The sequence below is a fragment of the Triturus cristatus genome, chromosome 12 (assembly GCF_964204655.1).
Source record: "Triturus cristatus chromosome 12, aTriCri1.1, whole genome shotgun sequence".
In the NCBI taxonomy this organism is placed as follows: domain Eukaryota; kingdom Metazoa; phylum Chordata; class Amphibia; order Caudata; family Salamandridae; genus Triturus; species Triturus cristatus.
Window position 1 is genome coordinate 560,398,860 of NC_140595.1, and position 18,273 is coordinate 560,417,132.

Genomic DNA, 18,273 nt, shown 5'->3' on the forward strand with positions numbered 1-18,273 from the left:
GGCAGCAAGGATGGTCACTCTACCAACGGTGCGTGGAATATTGGTATGAGGCGGCAAAGGAAGGTCATCATTGTGGAAATAAAGTATGAAATACACTCTCAAAATCCATAACCAAGAGATCCAGGTGCTTTAGAATAACAAGTTTACATTACAGCACAGGTGCTCAGAGGAGATAGAGGTCTAAAGATTTCCCTGAGTACATGGCACAAATGTAAAGTCCATTAGAAATTCTTCTTACCACTCTATGTGACCCAATATGTGACCATTTTACTGTTGTCAACCCCTTGCACACTCATTCATGCCTCAAGTTGGGTATCCCACAGACACCTTTATCTATTATCCTTCCCTAAACATAATTTAATCCCGCACATACATTCACAATGACAATTTTACATTACCATTGTTATACAGTTTCATTATTATTGATTGAAGAATGTTTAATTATTCCTCATCTTTACTGGTCACTTCCCATGCCATTGCTACCAACATAGCATTATTTCATAAAACCTACAGTCAAAGTGCACATTTTTGTTTTGTGTATGAAAAGCTGTAATACCAATTTAACATATATTTACTGAGTCACCAAGGCCCCAAAGTAAAGGAAGTCGATGGGTGGGTTCTTAAGCGTTAGACCCCCCACGCAAACGTTTTGCAGTCTTAATTGTGCCCATGGTGGGGATACTTTATTTTGTAACACCCCAGTAAGTCTTCTAGCATGATTAGACCTTCAGTTAGACTCAAACAACTCAATGTGTCTACTTCAGTCACATTAGCCTTGTCCCAAAAGTCTCAGAACTAATGTGTCTTCTTTTATCCTAACTTTGAAACTGATAAACATCCAAATGACAATTTGGTAGGTGGAAAAAAAGGCTTGATGAACGAACACACTTACACATTTTTCTTTAAAGCGTTCCTATGAATAGAACTTTGGTTGTGTGTAGTTTGCGCACTTTGAGATTTGGGGTGGGGGGCATGTTCAGTATAAGCAACTGTGTTGACGTTTTTTCATGGAAGCAGCCACTTGACTGGCAGTATGATTGGCACTGCAAGCCACCCACAAAGTCAGATGGAGAACTTTGGTTACAGGTAGACAGGCAGCAAGAGCGAATCAGCGGACTCTAGAGTCCTATTGTGTCTGAGTGATGAAGGTAGCCAAGCTAGTTAGCCAGAGGCAAACATGAGAAAGATAACTGGGAAACAGACGCTGTAGCCGTGAGTTCAGTGAGAAAGCCAGTATGCTGGGACACAGATGCGCATGCACCAGGATCTCAGATAAACAACTTACTTACCTTCAGTGACACCTTATCTGGGAGAGACTATCTAGCCATGTATTCTTTACCTTGGAATAATCCCCAGGTGTCCGACTGGATTGGGAAATTTTTCTTGAGCAGTACCACTGTGCGCTGGTAGGTGGCATCTTTTGCCTCTGCGTGCGTAGTCCGTGCCGGAAGTGACATGCACGGTGCCTATACAGGCACACCCCAGAGCACTGATATCAGTTTCTTTTCGCAATTTTCCATGGCAGAGGCGCAGAGTCACGAAGAACTCTTACCACTAGTGCGTTCGAACTAGGGCCCTTATAAGGAAGGCAACCCTTTACTCTGAGACCTGTTCGCAGAGCGGCGAGTATGGGTAGGTTGGTAAGGAATCTGCAGCTAGATAGCCTCTACCAGATAAGGTGTTACTGAAGGTAAGTAACTTGTTCATCGAATAGAGACTTTTAGTTGCAGATTCCTTATCTTAGAATAGATACCCAAGCATTACCTCCAAGAGGTGGGGCTGCGACAGAGATTAGACTAGAAAATTCTGTAGGACTGAACGGTCGAATTGACTGTCCAGGCAGTCATGCCTCGTAAACATATGCAGGGAGGCTCATGTTGCTTCCTGACAGATATCCAGGACAGGTACTCTATGAGCTAACGCAGTGGTTGCAGCCCTAGCTCTGGTAGAATGAGCTCGCAAACCTTCAGGAGGTTGCTTTTTGGCCATTGCGTAGCAGATTTATAAGCAGAGCGCTATCCATCATGAGATGGTCCATTTCTGCACCGCCTTTCCTTTTCTGGCTCCGATGTTCCTCACAAAGAGTTGATCATCCACCTGAACCTCTTTTGTGCTGTCAAGGTAGAACGACAATGCTCTTTTTGGGTCCCGCCAATGGAGTCGCTCCTCTACTTTAGAGGCATGAGGCGGAGCGTAAAAGGTAGGCAAAGCGGTGGACTGGCCTACATGAAAGTGAGTTACCACGTTTGGTAGGAAGGATGCTCTCGTGTGAGGAACCAGTTTGTGTGGGTAGATGGTAAGGTAAGGAAGCTGTGATGACTGTGCCTGGGTAGATCACTGACCCCAAGTGGATGTTATTGCCACTTGGAAGGCCGTTTTTATGGTAAGGAGCCTGAGAGGGCAGTTGTGCAGCAGTGAAAGGGGAGCATACATCCAAAATGTGAGAACTAAGTTGAGGTCCCTCTGCAGCATAATGAAAGAAGCTGGGGGAAACATATGTTGAAGACCTTTGAGAAACCTATTTGCAATAGGGAATTTGAAAAGCGAAGGCTGATCTGGCAACTGCAAAAATGCTGATATGGCTGACAAATAACCTATCAATGTGCCCAAAGTAAAGCCCTGCTGGGCTAGGGTAAGAATAAACAAAGAACACGGGAAAGGGGTGCAGATAGAGGGCCAACTTGTTTATCAGTACACCATGCCACAAACTGGTTCCAGCCTGGCTGCCAAGATAACATTGTAGACTTCAGCCAGAAGATTGAAAGCTATTAATTGTCACTGCTCAATCTCCATGCATGAAAGTGAAGTGTTTTCAGGTTTGGGTGCAGAACCCTGCCCTGATGCTGCAACAGAAGATCTCCCGAAGAGTCAGCCTGATCGGAGGATCCGTGCTCATGCTCAACAGCTCAGGATACCAGATCCTCTGTGCGCAATCCAGAGCCACACAAAATACTTGGGCCCGGTCATTCCTGATCTTCTTGAGAACTCTGGGCAGGAGTGGTATCGGTGGAAAAGCGTACAGGAGGCCTGAGCACGAATAGCGTCTCCGAGCGAGAGCAGCCTTGGTAGCCCCAGCACGCAAAACTGCTTACATTCCACGTTCTCAAAGGAGGCGAACAGACCCAACCAAGGCTCCACCATTCTTGTAAAAGACCATGCACCACCTTGGGATGGAGATGCCATTCATGATCCGCTAAGCATCAACAGTTGAGTTTGTCTGCCCTGGAGTACAGAGAGCCCACCAGGTGGTGAACCACCAGGGATGAGCCCTGTCTTTCCAGCTCTGTCTAGAGACACAGTGCCTCTTGACAAAGGGTTCATGGCCCCATACCACCCTGTTGATTGCAATACCACATAGCTGTGTTGTTGTCCATAAACACCTGAACTAAACTTCCCTCAAATAAAGGAAAAAGGCCTTCAATTCTAGCTGGACGCTCAGGTTAATGAGGAGTCCAGATTTCGCCAGAGAACAGAGTCCTCTTATCTCCACTCCTTCCAGATGGCTGCCTCAGCCCAGAAGTGATGCATCTGGCACCACAGTCAGCTCTGGTTGGGGAAGGGAGAGAAGTCTGCCACGGAACCAGTCGCAGTTCGTTAGCCACCATTGCAGGTCTTTTGCAGCTTCTGCTGGGATCTGAACCAAGTCGGAGAGATTTCCGTGTCGCTGTACCCACTGGAACATCAGGTCCAACTCAGGAGCCCTCATATGTCAAGAGGCATGTGTCACAAGAAGGATGCAGGAGGCCATGAAGGCCAATAGTCTCAGTCAGTCTCAGAGAAATCCAGTATAAAGCCCAAAACATCGTTATCATAGCTTGAATATATTGGTCTCACCACTTGGGAGATTAGGCCCGAACTGCACTGTCTCCAGAACAGCTCAGATGAAAGGGAGAGTCTGAGAAGGAGTAAGGTGTGACTTCGTCAAGTTGATAGTGAACGCTAGTGAGTGCAGAAAGTTCACCATAGTCTGAAGGCAGGAGACAACTGCCTGGGGCTAGCCTGCTTTTAACTGCCAATCGTCAAGTCAGGGGAAGACTGGAATTTCTGACCCCGCAGATGAGCTGTGACCACTGCCATTATGTTTGTGAGCACTCGAGGAGCACAGGTATCGCCGAAGGAGAGCACTGCAAACTGAAAGCGCTCTTGGCCAACCATGAACTGCAGATAATGCCTGTGGACAGGCAGGATGAGGATGTGAAAATAAGTGTTCTGTAAGTCCAGCAATACCATCCAGTCTCCTGGGTTCAGGGCAGACAGGAATTGTGCAAGCTTAAGCATTCTGAATTTCTCCTTTTTAAGGAAGAGATTGACAAGGCGAAGGTCTAGAATCCTTCTTGGGCACCAGAAATTAGCAGGAATAGCAACCATGATTGAGTGGCGGCTGGTAATTTTACCAGGGATGGAGGGAGGGTGGGCAGGGAGAGTGCGACACACACAAACACACAAACACTCACGCATTCGCACACATACCCATTCACAACACTCACTAACAATACGCATATATTCATACATATATGAGAGGATGTAGCCTTACGCCTAGAGCGGTCAATCTTGAAGCTGGGGAACCGGGTTTGAGTCTCGGCACGACTCTCAACATCCTGTGATTCTGGGCAAATCAATTAATCTCCCCATGCCTAACAAAAATGAATGTGTCCATCTGTATCGAAACTGGTGCTCATGTAAAGCTCTCTGATAACTGATATCTTCGGGTCTAGTTCGCGCTATATAAAGCTCTTAAAAATATATATATTCATATATACACATGCACTAAACATACTAAAAAAACGTGGGGGAGATACAAAGGGGCGGGAGTAGCCCCTTTGGATGAGTTGCAAAACCCAACGGTCTGATGTTATTGACCTCCAATGGTGCAGGTGATGGGGTATCCTGCGCCCTCCACTGGATGCCCATGATGGTCAGAAAGGTATACTAAAGGTGTTTGGAGGCTCCTGCTGCCATGGGGGTGGTGGACTGGCTTGACCTCTGGCTGCCTGTCTCACATGTTCTGTGGGAACCGCATACTTGGCCACAAAAAGATTGTGTGGGTTGATGGCTGGGCATGTAAGGATGTGTTTTAAAGCCCCTTCCATGACCACAAAAGGGGCGGAAGGTCGACTCGGGCTGGAGAGTGCCATGGAAAGCCCCAAGGACATGGCCGTAGCTCTGCTGTCCTTAAAGCACTCTAGCAGGGAGTCCGCCTTCTCACCAAACAACTGAAAGCCATCAAAGAAGATGTCCGTAAGTGCAGCTTGGACATCCCCCAGAAGCCAGTGGTTCTGAGCCAGGCGTGGCGTCTGAGGGCAACCGACAATTAAATCGCTGTGCCCAGCCCGTCAGTTGTGTCCAGCCCACATCGTATTGTGAACTTGGCTGCATCCTTCCCACCAGCAATTGCTTGAGAGAGTATGGCTCGGGCCTCCTCTGAGACCATGGGCAGCACTTGCGCAAGGAGACCCAGATGGTATGGGAGTATGAGCCCAGGAGGAACACGCTGTGTTCACTGACTACAGTGTCAGGCTAGCGATAGAAAACATCCTCTTCCATAAAGTCTACAGCCTTTTGGACTTCCAATCCGGTAGAGTGTTAGGGAATGTGCCAGGTGGTTAACCTTGGAGGTGGAGGCCTGGACCACCAAGGTCTCTGGGGTGGGGTGCTGGGTGATGGAACTTGGAACCCTGTAGGTATGGTGATGGTTGCAGGCAATTTTCCTATGCACATGAGCCCCTCTGTAGGACTTGGACCAGGCCCTGATTAGGATGTCAGTAACTACTTTATTAAATGGGAGTAAATGCTCTGTGGGGGCAACTCCTAGCTGAAGCACCTCCATCAATACATTTGTCTTGACTGCCACTGAGAGTAGCGTAAGGTATAAGAACTCAGCTGCCCTTCGCACCCCCATTGCAGACGAAGCACACCCTTCTCTGTAGCCACAGTAGGGGAAGAGAGAATGCCAGTATCTGGAGAGGTGTCCAGTCCACTGGCATTTGCCAAATACTCATACCAGTTGTCCTCGGTATCTTGTAACTGGTATCCATAAGGGTCCGCAGACCCCTCCCAATCATCAAGCAATCCAAGCCTATCGAACTTATAAGGCACTGCCTCCGACATGAGGGGTCTGCCCCTGTTTGCACAAGAGCTGACATCGGTGCCCATCTGGGTCCATGTGGGAGTCAGGGATAATACCCTGTGGGGCATCAGCACTGGAGTGGGGGCCAGGGAAGGTCAAGGTGTCTTGACCGGTGCAGCTTTGGATCCATCAATGGATCCAGGAGGCCAGACTGGAGCCGGGGGTAAACCGGGGGGCAGAAGACCAGTTGGGTCCTCTCCCGAGTCCGCTGGCCTGAAGGCACACCAGAGGGGACGGCCTGCCCCAGCATGAGGTGCATGGCCTCATAGAGTTCTGTAACGGGGCAGGGGATGCTCCAGCTCCTGGAAACTCTGGGAGGTGCAGAGACTGCCCAGGTGCAGGCTCCACCATAGAGTTAGGCCGTGAATGCCGATGCTCCCTTGCCTCGTCAGATAACTTTGATGGACGTGGTGAAGTCAAAGATCTCTCCGACTTCTTGCTTTTCTTGTGCTTGTGGGATTTACCTGATTTCCCCGATGACTTTGATAACAAGTGCGTGGAGTGGCTCCAGGAACTATCATTGGACCTTTCCCTCGCATGAGATTTTGAGCGTAGCAGCGTCACACATCGAGGAGCTTGAAGGACCACTCCCTCAAGGCCTTGGGGTGCATGATGCGGCAGTAGACAGTCTATCGATGACAGGCAACACACGGTTTACTTCCATCTTTGTTAGTTGCCATCCTGATGAAGCAGGAGAAAAGGTCTTGAACATATCTTGACAAAAAGCCAAAAAAGGTCAGTCAAAAAAATACTGGGAGTAGCTCTCCCGGATCTGGGCTGACTGGAGTGGAAAGAACTGATGTCAGCGCGCTGGGGTGGCATCAATATATGCACTGCGCAGTCACTTCTGGCGTGGACAATATAGACGATGCCACTTGGAGCCAAGTACCACCAACTACCAGTGTGCACAGGTACTACTCCGAAAAATTTCTGGATGCTGTCTGAAGTATGAGGATTATTGTAAGATAAGGAATCTGCGTCTAGAAGTGTCTATCAGATAAACTCAGTCTCCAGAATCACGCATCGCATGGACTAAAATGTCCCTGTCTGCCTATCATTCATTTAAGCAAGACTAAACTTTCATATATGATGAGGATTTTAAACGATTCTCTCTTATATCTAGCAATACCCTTAAAGAGTCCCCAAAAGTACATTGCGGAGAATAAATGAGCAACAGAGGCATACAGGAATACAGTCTCACTTAAACGGGCATCAACACTAAAGGGACCATTGTAAGTAAAATCCGAGCAGAAGTGGTTACCTCCCACAGTGAGATAAAATGTCATAACACAAGCATGGATGTAAGTAGGATAAAAAAAAATACATTTTTAAGTCACTAAGCACATCACACACGATTTTGAATCTACGCAAATCTGGAGCACAACAGACAGCAAAGAAAGTAAGTGAGAAAGAAAGAGTATTTGGGGAAAGGATGCCATTGGCTAGCATCACCTCACCTCCTGAGAATAGTCCCACCAGCAAGATGAACCTGATACAGAAAAGGGTCTCATAAAAGACCTGAGACCTAGTTCAGAAAAATATAAAGGCCCAGTCAAGACCATCAAAACATATGGCAAGTCTCTATCAAACTTGAAGATTCTATAAGCAAGAACAATTCATGGCGATGTCATCATCAGGTCAAGAAGACTTGTGCATATAAAAGCAGGATATCAATGATTTGCTTAGCCCCTAATGAAGCAAGTGAATCACTGGAGAGCTGGTTTGATATACATTTTTACCCCAATAATTTGCCTTGCGATAATTTAGACACCAGGAGAGGCAATCCAATCCTAGGTTAAGCAGGACACTAAAGGAAGAGACAGAGTTATTCGAAGGCTACTTTTGAGAACACCAAACACATTATTGGCATTGTAAGGTGAGAATGAAAAAAAGTGGCGTCCGGCACTGCTCACGGGTAGCGTGATAGGTGCGGAGGTGGGGGGACACGGGGGCGCAAAGTAAATCTTTTTTAAAAGAAACACTTGCCTTTGGGCCCTGCCTCTCTGCTCCAGCTCTCCTCCGTTGACTCCAGGAACAGGAAACACAGCTAGGCTCCCCTGACTAATCACAATGCTGTAATGCAGTGTTGTGATTGGTAAGCACCCAGGCTCCCCTGCCCAATCACAACACTGCAATGCAGCGTTGTGATTGGTCTGAGCGTCGTGGTTCAATGGTCAGCCAGGGAATGGGGGCCTGAACATGTTCTCCATGCAGGCTGTAATGCAGCCTGTGTGGAGAATAAGGAAAGTGCGCATGACTGTTTGGCCGGCCCCAGAGGGACAGCCAAACAGTTATGTGCACTTAAGAGTGGGCCAACCACTCCTCTCCTGCCCTGCTCAGAGAGCAGTGCAGCCCCACCTGCCTGCCCGCCTGCTAAGCAGCACGGAAACATACAATTATAATAACTCAAAGTTATTATCATTTTATGTTTCCTTTATTTGCACTGCTTAAGAGCAGTGGGGGGACGCTCCCCCGCCATGATGAAAAACAACTTTGATAAAAGCAGAGCAATTGATCAAAGGAAGAGAATGGCAAAAATCATTTGCTCAGTCTTTAGCCACTAAGTTAATCAAAGGCATGGGCCCCCTTCAAGCGCCACCACCAAAATACACAATTCCCACCACTGAAGTCCTCACCATATTTCACTGTTAGTAATCTTGACTGAAGTTCATGGGAACAGATTAATGCCTGGTTCCTTTCAAACAGGCTAATAGCAAGGCATTGGATGAAGCCAAAGGGATGTTGCCCGAACACTCAAGCAGAGGAAGGGATGACAAAAGGGTGATATGAGGCCCAGAGCATCGGAGAAAGGAAGGGAGTGATAGGATAGAAGAAACAGCAAGCAGAGATGGCTTGGCTATGAGAACATGTGAGTTTGTGAGGCTTTAGTGTTTCAGGATAATTAATCACTAAGGGAACTGTGAACGGTTCGGGACATGGAATGGTCCAGAGAATTCCAATATGGCACCCGCGCTGACCCAGCCCGGAAACGGGGTCAGCGCTCCAAGTTCTTCGACAACGCCGGGAAGGGAAAACCCGGAAATTGCACTGCCGGAGAGAGCATGGGAGGATAAAATGCACCCAACTACGACAAACAAGAGAGAGGAGCCAAGAAGTACGGATGAGGACCAGAGACCACGAGACAGCGGAGAAACGGAGCAGGATGGGAGAAGCGAGCCGGTAAAGGAAGGAAGCGCCGAGTGCGAGAAGGCACACAACGATGCTGGAAGATACCACTCAGGGAGCACTGCGGTCATGTCCTGCACTCCTACAATGGAAGTAGAGGCTGAGACTCCCCTCCCTACAGCCCCGGAGGGTCGTGGGTTCAGGCAAGTGAAGCGAATGCCATTGTTTTCATTAAAGGGTTGGTGGGCAGGGTTACGGGCCCCACCACCGTAAAGTGTCACGGTTTTCCTTCTATCCCGAGGCACATTAGGGCACTGGTGAAGGCTATTCACAACAACCCCTCCTCTCTGTAAATAGAGTGTTAGTGGGGCCACACCCTTAGCCCATTTTTACTTTATTTTTCGGGTTCCCTTGGGATGAAACAAACCTGATGACCTAGACCTCAGAAGTACGGAGAGGGTCAGGACCTATCCCCTGCCCATTGGGAAGTCCGGACCGAGAGTAAAGTCAAATCTACAGTACTGTTCTTGCTTTGCTTTACTCTGACCTCACCTTTTTTGCATTGGGACTATCCTACGTTATCAATAAATACTACTAACTCTAACTTCAGGCTAGTGTGTCATTGAGGGAGAGACTCCTTCGGTACACCCCTTGGGTCCTGAGTCTTACAGGAACATAATATATTTATTGAATCCGGTAAAGAAGAAACCGATAACAGGTGAAAGCATAGACTAACCCCTTGCTTCCAATGAAAGATGCTGAGAAATGTGTTGATATTAAAAAGAAACAGCAAAGAGAAAAAAAGCTGGTAAAATGTGACTTCATCAATAAAAGTGCAATGCCTGAGCTACCAAATTAAAGAAGCTGATAGAGAATAAAGGGATATGTGATTATTAAAAATGCGGATAAGACTAGGAAAACACCAATGAGACCTTTCGAAATGAAAGTCACTTGGCCTGATTATCATTAGATTGGATATCTAATAATCAATGGTTTCCATCTATGATTTGCTTAAATGTTCGCATCTTTTGAGATTCACAAGTTTCTCAGAACACACCTAGCAAAACTGCACAAGTCAAAGCTTTTCTAGGTGTTCTCAAATGGATGGTCTGTAACTACTGTAAAGAAACTTAGTAACCTTTGTAAACACTTTTTCTGCCACATATACAATCTTCCTGTGGATTCCTCCCCTTACAGGTACTCATTGCAAGCTTCAGACTGATCCGTAAAACTATTTACCAAACCGTGACTCTTGGCACACAGATCCAGTCACAACACCACCTTCAGACGTAATGTCCCTGTGCTAACATCAGTTCCTGATATTTTTCCACTCCCCATTGAGGTGTCTGGAGAGGAACTGTGAGAGCTACAACAATACTCTTGTGGATACATCATCTCACAGAGTCCTCGCCTATGAAGGAGTCCCCAAAGCAGCACCCACTTGGCAGGTGGGACTAAGTAGTGGCAGTTAACTAAGTAAGTCATGCAATACATTTCAGGCAACGTACCTGTCAATGTGTGCCTGAGACTTGACACATCGGTGCTTTACAAAAGTAGGCAATGTTGGCCATTTAGCTTCCCAGTAGATGTCAGCTGCTATGATGCGTCTGGAAGGAGCCTTGGAAGCAGCTTTGACCCTGGTGGAATGAGCACAATTGTCCTCATGAGGGTTCTCCTTGTCCAGAGCATAGGAGATCTAGAAATAAAGGATGACACAATGCAAACAGTGCATTTAGTCACTGCTTTACCATTTTGGAGCTAAACGAAGTCCACAAAAAGCTGGTCATGGACTTTGTGCTGTCATGCGTTGTCGATGTAATACACGATCCCGGATCTTCTCCATGGTTGGATGTTAAGGAGGGAAGAGAAATGGAAGAATGATAGTCTGGCCATACTGAATGCAGAAACCTATTTGGGTAGAAAGGATAGGCCGGTGTGAAGCAGCAGCTTATCCATGTGCAAAAGTGTGAAGGGTGGAGAAAACTATAGGGCATCGAATTCCTCCCTCTTACAAACATAAGTGATCGTCACCAACAGAACTGTTCATAGAGTAAGGAATCAGACTAGGCAACTGTAACAAATTGTGGGCAGAGGTGCCACAAAGAAAGTCAAAACAAGTTTCATATCCCACTGATGCACAGTAAGCAGAGTGAAAAAGAGCAAGTCGAGCATACCTTCTGGAAAATGTGTCACTAGTGGTGATCTAAACACGGACGGTTGATCAGCAAGGCACTTGAAAGAAGACTGGGCTACCATAACAGTAGCCACCTCCAGGCCCTGCTCGGCAAGGGAAAAAGCAACTAAAAAGACATCATAACGGCGAGATTTTAAGGAGTTGATGACCTCCAACTCACACCAATGAATGGATTTAGTACAGTGGCATATGTAAATGTCCTTAAATCAGGCTTCCTGGCCTCTATGATGACATCTGTAACCTCATCAGGAAGGTAAAAGATATCTGGTACAGCTTAACCTCCAAGCATGCAGCTGCAGCATTTGGAGATTAGAGGTGGGAGTGCCTCACAATCCTGCTGAAAGAGCAAGTCTGCTCTGCATGGGAGAGGAACGAGGAACCAAAAGTAGAGGGTAAAAAAACTGCGAACCAGATCCAGTTTGGTGCAATCTAAATCAGCTGTGCCCATACTGCAGTAATTTGTGCCTGGGGAGGAATTAGAAGAAATTCATACAGCTGACCCTGAGACCAGTTGACCCTGAAGGCGTCGACCAGAAAATCACCCAGAAGAACAGGCTAGATACAGAAAGGAGGACACTTTTGGTTCTGGGACACGGCAAAGTGATCCACAAATGGAAATGAGTTGTAAATCCCACTCATGGTCCCCTAGTGATAGGCAACAGACCATCCCCTCAGACGAATCATATCCCAACACAGGCACAACAACCTCCCACCACCCTGCTTGCTGTTATAATGGACTGTGGTGGTGGTGTTCTCTGGATGTTGCTCCCTGATATGGTAGGGAGAAAGGCCTTCAGGGCAAGGTGTAACACACAGATTGAGCACATTTATGTGCAGCAGCACTGCCCCCGGACCATTCTGCCTCTGTGTGGGAGTGAAGTGAGACTTCAACATTTAAGTTAAAGCCCATTTCAACAATAAGAGTCATCTACTGGATATGTCCCTGGATCAGTGTTAGGGACTCTGCCTTCACTAGCCAGTCATCCAAGCATGGAAATACATGGAGCCCTGACCTCGGCAGCAGAGCTGCAATTACTTCAAAGTGCCTTTATAAAGACATGTGGTGCTGCCTTCATTTCGAATGGAAAGAAACAAACTGATAATGTTGGGATCCCACAGTGAACCTCCAGTAGAACCTATGAATGGGCAAAATCAGATGATTTAAGTAAGCATCCTAGAGGTCAACGGATGCCAACCAATCTTCAGAATTCAAGGCCAACAGTGTCTGGCTCAGGGACAGCCCCTTTAACTTGTCCTGCGGGTTGAACATGTTTAGAAGGCAACATCTAGGATGGTTATGAGGCCCCCATCATTCTTGGGACCCATATAGCAAAGGTAGTAAAATCCTGTGCACTCCCTTTTGGAGACACTGCTTCTATTGCCTCTCTAAGCCAGCTAGGCAAGGCTTCCACATCCAAGATCGAGGCACCAGCCACAGAGAATGCTGCCAAGGAAGAGGGGTGGGTTAGGGTGGATAGGAAGAAAAGTGTGTAGTCCCAACAGTTAACTTGGATCACCTAGAGGAGCATTGTGTTCAGCTCCGATAGCATTACAAAATGGGAAACCCTCTCTCCTACAGGAACATGGTTTTTTGGGGGGGATTTTTAAGAGGTGTTTTGAGGCAAAAAGCCTACAGTCGACCGTGATGACTGGAGATGTGGCTGTTTTTAACACCTCTTAGATAAACTCCTGCTACAAAAAGAGTGATACATTTGCAGTGGTGTCTGGACGAGCCGAGCCACCTGCTGTTATCGTAACTGCACAGTTCTAGAATAAGCTTTGGACTTCCAACACTGTTGGTAAAACTGTAGTGCAGGTCTCATCAGGGTTGAGACGCAAGTTGTAGCCCTGAAAGTCTTTCAACGTTCCAATGAGGAGTCTTTCTGGTATCCAAAAAGCTGTTCTCAATCGAACAGCATGTCCATGAGCATAGTAGCCTGAACATCCCCTGAAAATGTGGAGAAACACATCTACAGATGCCAATATAGCATGATAGTCATATCCATAGACCAAAAACAGCATCTGAGTAGTCAAAACTGCACTTCATGATCTGTTTGATGCAAATAGGACATTACTCACCTAGTCAGAGAATTGTTTCTCTATATAGTTTGGCAGGTTGACAACGGTATATTTTGCCAATTCCCATTATACGTGGACTTCTTCATATAATTTGGCAGGCTGACAACCGTAGGCTTTGCCAGTTTCCATAATGCGTGGACATATCGAAATGAGTGTCAGGTGAAATTAGGTGTGCAAATAACCAAACTGCCATAGTGAAAAACTTTGCGACCCAAGGTGTCCAGTTTCTTGGATTCATAGGGAAAGTGTTTGGGTTCGGCTTAGAAGACTAAGTCAAAACAACCAGACTCTCCAGTCACGGAAGAGAAGACAAAAAGAACGGATCAACCAGAAAGACCTATGGCATCCATCGATTTGCCAGTTGACTGCTGGGCGCATAAATGGGTTCCCCTATACAGCCAATATATTGTCTAATAGAGCCTCGAAGAGAGGAAGCAAGGGGTCTGTAGAACCTGAGGAGAGTGTAATATTTCTGTCACAACATTAGACTTGACTTCTGCAGAAGGCAAAGTCAGTATCAATGCTTCCACTGCCAACCTAACAACAGGTGTGAGAGAGGAGGCCTCCCCCTAAGTGTTAATCACTCATGAATGATGAAGAACTTGCTTAAGGTAAATGGAGATAAAACCTAGGTCCTAATCATCAGCAACTATATCCGGCCTTACAGGTAATGGGACTTCCTAACTTGGACCATTGACACCCCGTTTCTTGAAAGCAGGGCATTCTGCTTGATGAGGACAAGTGCAGATAAAGGGTGATCATTGGGCTTTCTGCATTTAGAGCACTGCAAAAAATCTCTAATTTCTTCTTTCCTGTATGGACACATTTGTGGTCACTGCCTGTGTCCACTTGCATTTAGACTTATGAAATGTCATTCATCTCGGGCTTCTTGTGACAATAATCAACAAGGTGCAATAGACTATGAAGCCTGGATGTTGGACTAATACACTGCTGTATAAAATATTAAAAATAGTTTTACCATAACTATACGATGTTAGTACACAGAGCCAACAGCATGCAATCTTGTGGACCCCTAACGTGTTGGAAGCATACAGTAATAATTATAACAAGCTTTAATTATGTAGAACAGGCTTCTCCAACGAGTAGCTCGTGAGCTACTGGTAGCTCTCTGGCTACCTCTAAGTAGCACTCCTGTTGAATTAATATATGTATACCCAGGGCCGGCTTTACGGCAGTGCGACCGCACAGGGCGCTGACCTTTGGAGGGGACGCTGACCTCGGTGGCACTATTTTTTTAGCAATATCTTATGATTGGAGGTGAGGGCCTGGTGGTAGTGAGAGCATCTGAGAAGGCAGTCATGGGGTGTGGGGGTGCCAAAAATGATTGTTGCACCTGGCACAACCAGCACTAAAGCTGGCCCTGTGTATACCAGAATTGAAAAGCATGTATTAGAGACTAAAATGTGAGTATTTTCAGCACTCACAAGCTGATGTTTTGATAAGAAGGTCTTAATTTCCAAAATATCTATATATATTTTTTTTTAATGTCTTCATTGATTTTAATGTATAACATACAGTTCATCAACAACAAGCTGCCCATAATTCACATCACCGCATACATCATAATGGTGCAAAAATATGGAGATACAGCATCAGCATTAGAAATAAGAGAATAATGAGCGTGTTGGGGAACCCGTGGTGGTGTAGGCAATATGAAGTGTTGTGAGGTAGTAATTGAAAACAAAGGGTAGTGAGCAATGTAGTATATGGGGAAAGCTACACTGTTAATCTGTCGTATCCTGGTCAAAGGGTCGGAGGTAGTCACGTAGGGGTTGCCAAATATCCTCAGGGCAGGACGTCGGGGGTTGGAGGGTGGCGTAGTCCTCGCTAACACTATTGCAGTGAGTCATGCTTCTGAGCCAGACAACAGATGTGGGAGTCTTGGCGGATCCCCTATGAAGGGCAATCTCACGTTTGGCTAATAAAAAGGCCAAGGAGGCGAGTCTGCGCACGGACCGTGGTGTGTTTTGGTATATCCCAGGATGGCCACTATGGGGTCTGGTTGTAGTGTAATATCAAAAATGTTTGTAACGTGTGAGAAAACTGAGGTCCAATATGTAGAAATGACGATTATGTCCATGTGAGTTGTGCAAAATCAGCTCTTGGGGTGTGGCATTTTAGGCAGTGATCGGATCTGGGGGAGTCAAATTTGGCAATATCTGAGGGGTGACACATATGCGGTGTAAAAATTTGAGATGTAGTAATTTATGTCTGTGGTTGAGCAAGGCTTTTTGGATCTGGGAGCAGCTGTATGACCATATTGAGTCTGTAAGAGGGGATCCGAGGTCATGCGTCCATATAACCCGCACCCTGGTAGTAGTGTCTGGTTTCATGGCTAGCCATGAGTGGTATAATCTAGAAATCAAGTAGTTACCCTCTGCTTCCAATACAACCAGCGTCAGTGGCGGGAGGTCCTCTGGGGGAGAGGATAAGTAGGCAGCAGGGATCGCAGAGTGATATGTAGTCTTTGAAAGATAAATCGGTGCATATATGGAGCATCGCCGAAGCGGGGGTCAGTGGCAATTTGGAAGACATGACCATCGGAAAATAGATCTCCGATGGTGAAGAGGTTGCAATGGTGCAGTGTGCGCTGCTCTAATTTTTCCTGCATGAGCGGAAGCCACGGGTTGTCATGGAGTAGAATAGCTGGAGAATAGAGAGGGCTGCAGCCCAGCAATCGGCACAGCGTCCACCAAGCCCAGCATGTCGTGACAACTGTTTGAATATCGGTGGCATCTAGTGGTATGCCCTTCGGTAATATTGCTGAGTGTGGAAGGCCGTTCAGTTGGTCACGCTCCGAATTCAGGTAGGGGACGCGGGCGTCTGGGTGGTACCATCGATGTGAGTATTGGCAGAGGTAGTACAGGTGAAAATCAGGTACTCCCAAGCTGCCTCGGTTATATGGGAGAGTTAGAGTATCCCAGCGCACACAAAGATATTCCCCAGCCAAGATCAGTCATAGAAGGAGGCTGCATAGAGAGTGAAAGAAAGATTGTGGGAGTGGGATTGGAATATTTAAAAAGAAATATAAAAAGCAATGGAGTATGATCATTTTAATGATCGTCACTCGGCCAGTCATGGACAGGAGTATTTTGATCCATCGCTCAACCTGCACTTCAAGATCTGCTACTGCAGGGCCATCATTTAATTGTGATATCTGATTCTTATCCCTGTGAAGGTGAATGCCGAGATACTTGGTGCCGCTCATGGTCCATTTGAGAGGGTGAACAGTTAAGACTGGCTGGGTGGAGTCGATCAAAGGGAAGAGCTCCGACTTAGCACAATTAATTCAGAGCCCAAAGAAGTCGCCAACTTGCATTATCTCCTGCACAAGAGGGGAGAAGTTATCTGATGGGTGGCGGAGGCAACGGAGTATATAATCGGCGTATAGCGAAAGAAGCAGGTAGCTGTGGGCCAGCTGGAGATGATGGGTCTGCAAGTAGTGAATCCTGACCTGGCCTCTAGGTCTCCATTCTTTATTGCGACCTGCTTCAGTATACGCTCCATTTATCCAAGCGTTTTTGCATGGTAGCGGAGGTGTCCTCCAGGTCAGATATCCTCTCTTCTGTGCCATCTATTCTCACCCCCTGATGGTCGAGGCGTTCCCCCAGTCTATCTATGCGGCCTGCTAGGGTGTCAAAGCAGGCATCCATGGTGCGGAAGCCCGCCTTCAGATCCACCATGGTAGCAGAGACATCACTTGTGGAGGCAGGCTCCGGGGCATGGCCGGTGGCCTCTTCGGTGTCAGAATTAGCACCATGTTTCTTTGCCGGCCTTGTCTGGTCGAACAGCAACTTGCACTGTTTCGGGTTCTGTGCAGCCCACCCCGCAGAGAAAGCGCACCGTGGAGAGCGGTGAGCAGGTCATCACCAGTCAAGGGGGAAGAGAGGTGTATGTAAAGCCACCACCGCCCCCACCAGGAATGCAGGCTGTGTGGGTGCGTGGGACACCTGTCAGTACTGGAATTGAAGATGGGAGCGCAGGTCACCTGCATGCTGTCGCCAAAGGCCCAGCAGGTCCGCTCAAGGGGCAGAGCGATGAGTTGCACCCCCAGAGGAGGAGAGGTGAGGAGATGTGGTGTGAGGAGATTGCGTCCGGGCAATCCACAGGCCCCAGTAGGTCCCGGGGTGGTGAGGATCCAACACGTAAGGGTCACTCACCAGTGTGTCCTAACGCCAGATGAGCCCCTCAGCGCACAAACATCATCCTGGAAACATGGGTTCTAGGGCGGCCTCGAGGCAGCACACCAGTCGAGCGGGACGGAGCTCACTCTGCGGTCACGCCACCCTCCGCATCAGGCGAGGCAGGCCTTGGTCTCACCCTGTCCTCCAGCCAGGCATGCGTCATCTCCACGCACAGCCCTGCATTGGTCGCGGTCGGGGAAAAAGTAGTCTGAGAGTCTCACAGCTGCAGCATCACCAGGCTCTCTTGAGCCGCAGGCGCAGTCCCAGTGGGACCGGGTGATCTCGGCCCCAGGCTCACCCGTGGCCCCTGTCGCAGTGGGGTTTCCAGGCCCAATCCCAGCTGCTCCCGCCCTGGGAATCAGAACCGAGACCGGGAGGGACAGCAAATCGGAGCCATCGCGGACGGCAGCACCAGCGGATCTGGGTGGTACCGGCCTCAGGCTCGCATGTGGCCCCTGTCGCCGCACGGCCTCCAAGCCTGTGCTCGGGCCACGCTAGGCCAGGGCCGGAAATGCTGATCGTGAGTCTCCAACGGCACCCAA

At 47.7% G+C, this 18,273-nt stretch overlaps 1 protein-coding gene across 2 annotated transcripts in view; it reads right to left on the reverse strand.

Moving 5' to 3' along the window:
* Window positions 1-18,273, reverse strand: part of FTO (FTO alpha-ketoglutarate dependent dioxygenase) — a 1,490,677-nt gene that overhangs the window by 1,048,628 nt on the left and 423,776 nt on the right. The window lies entirely within an intron of this gene.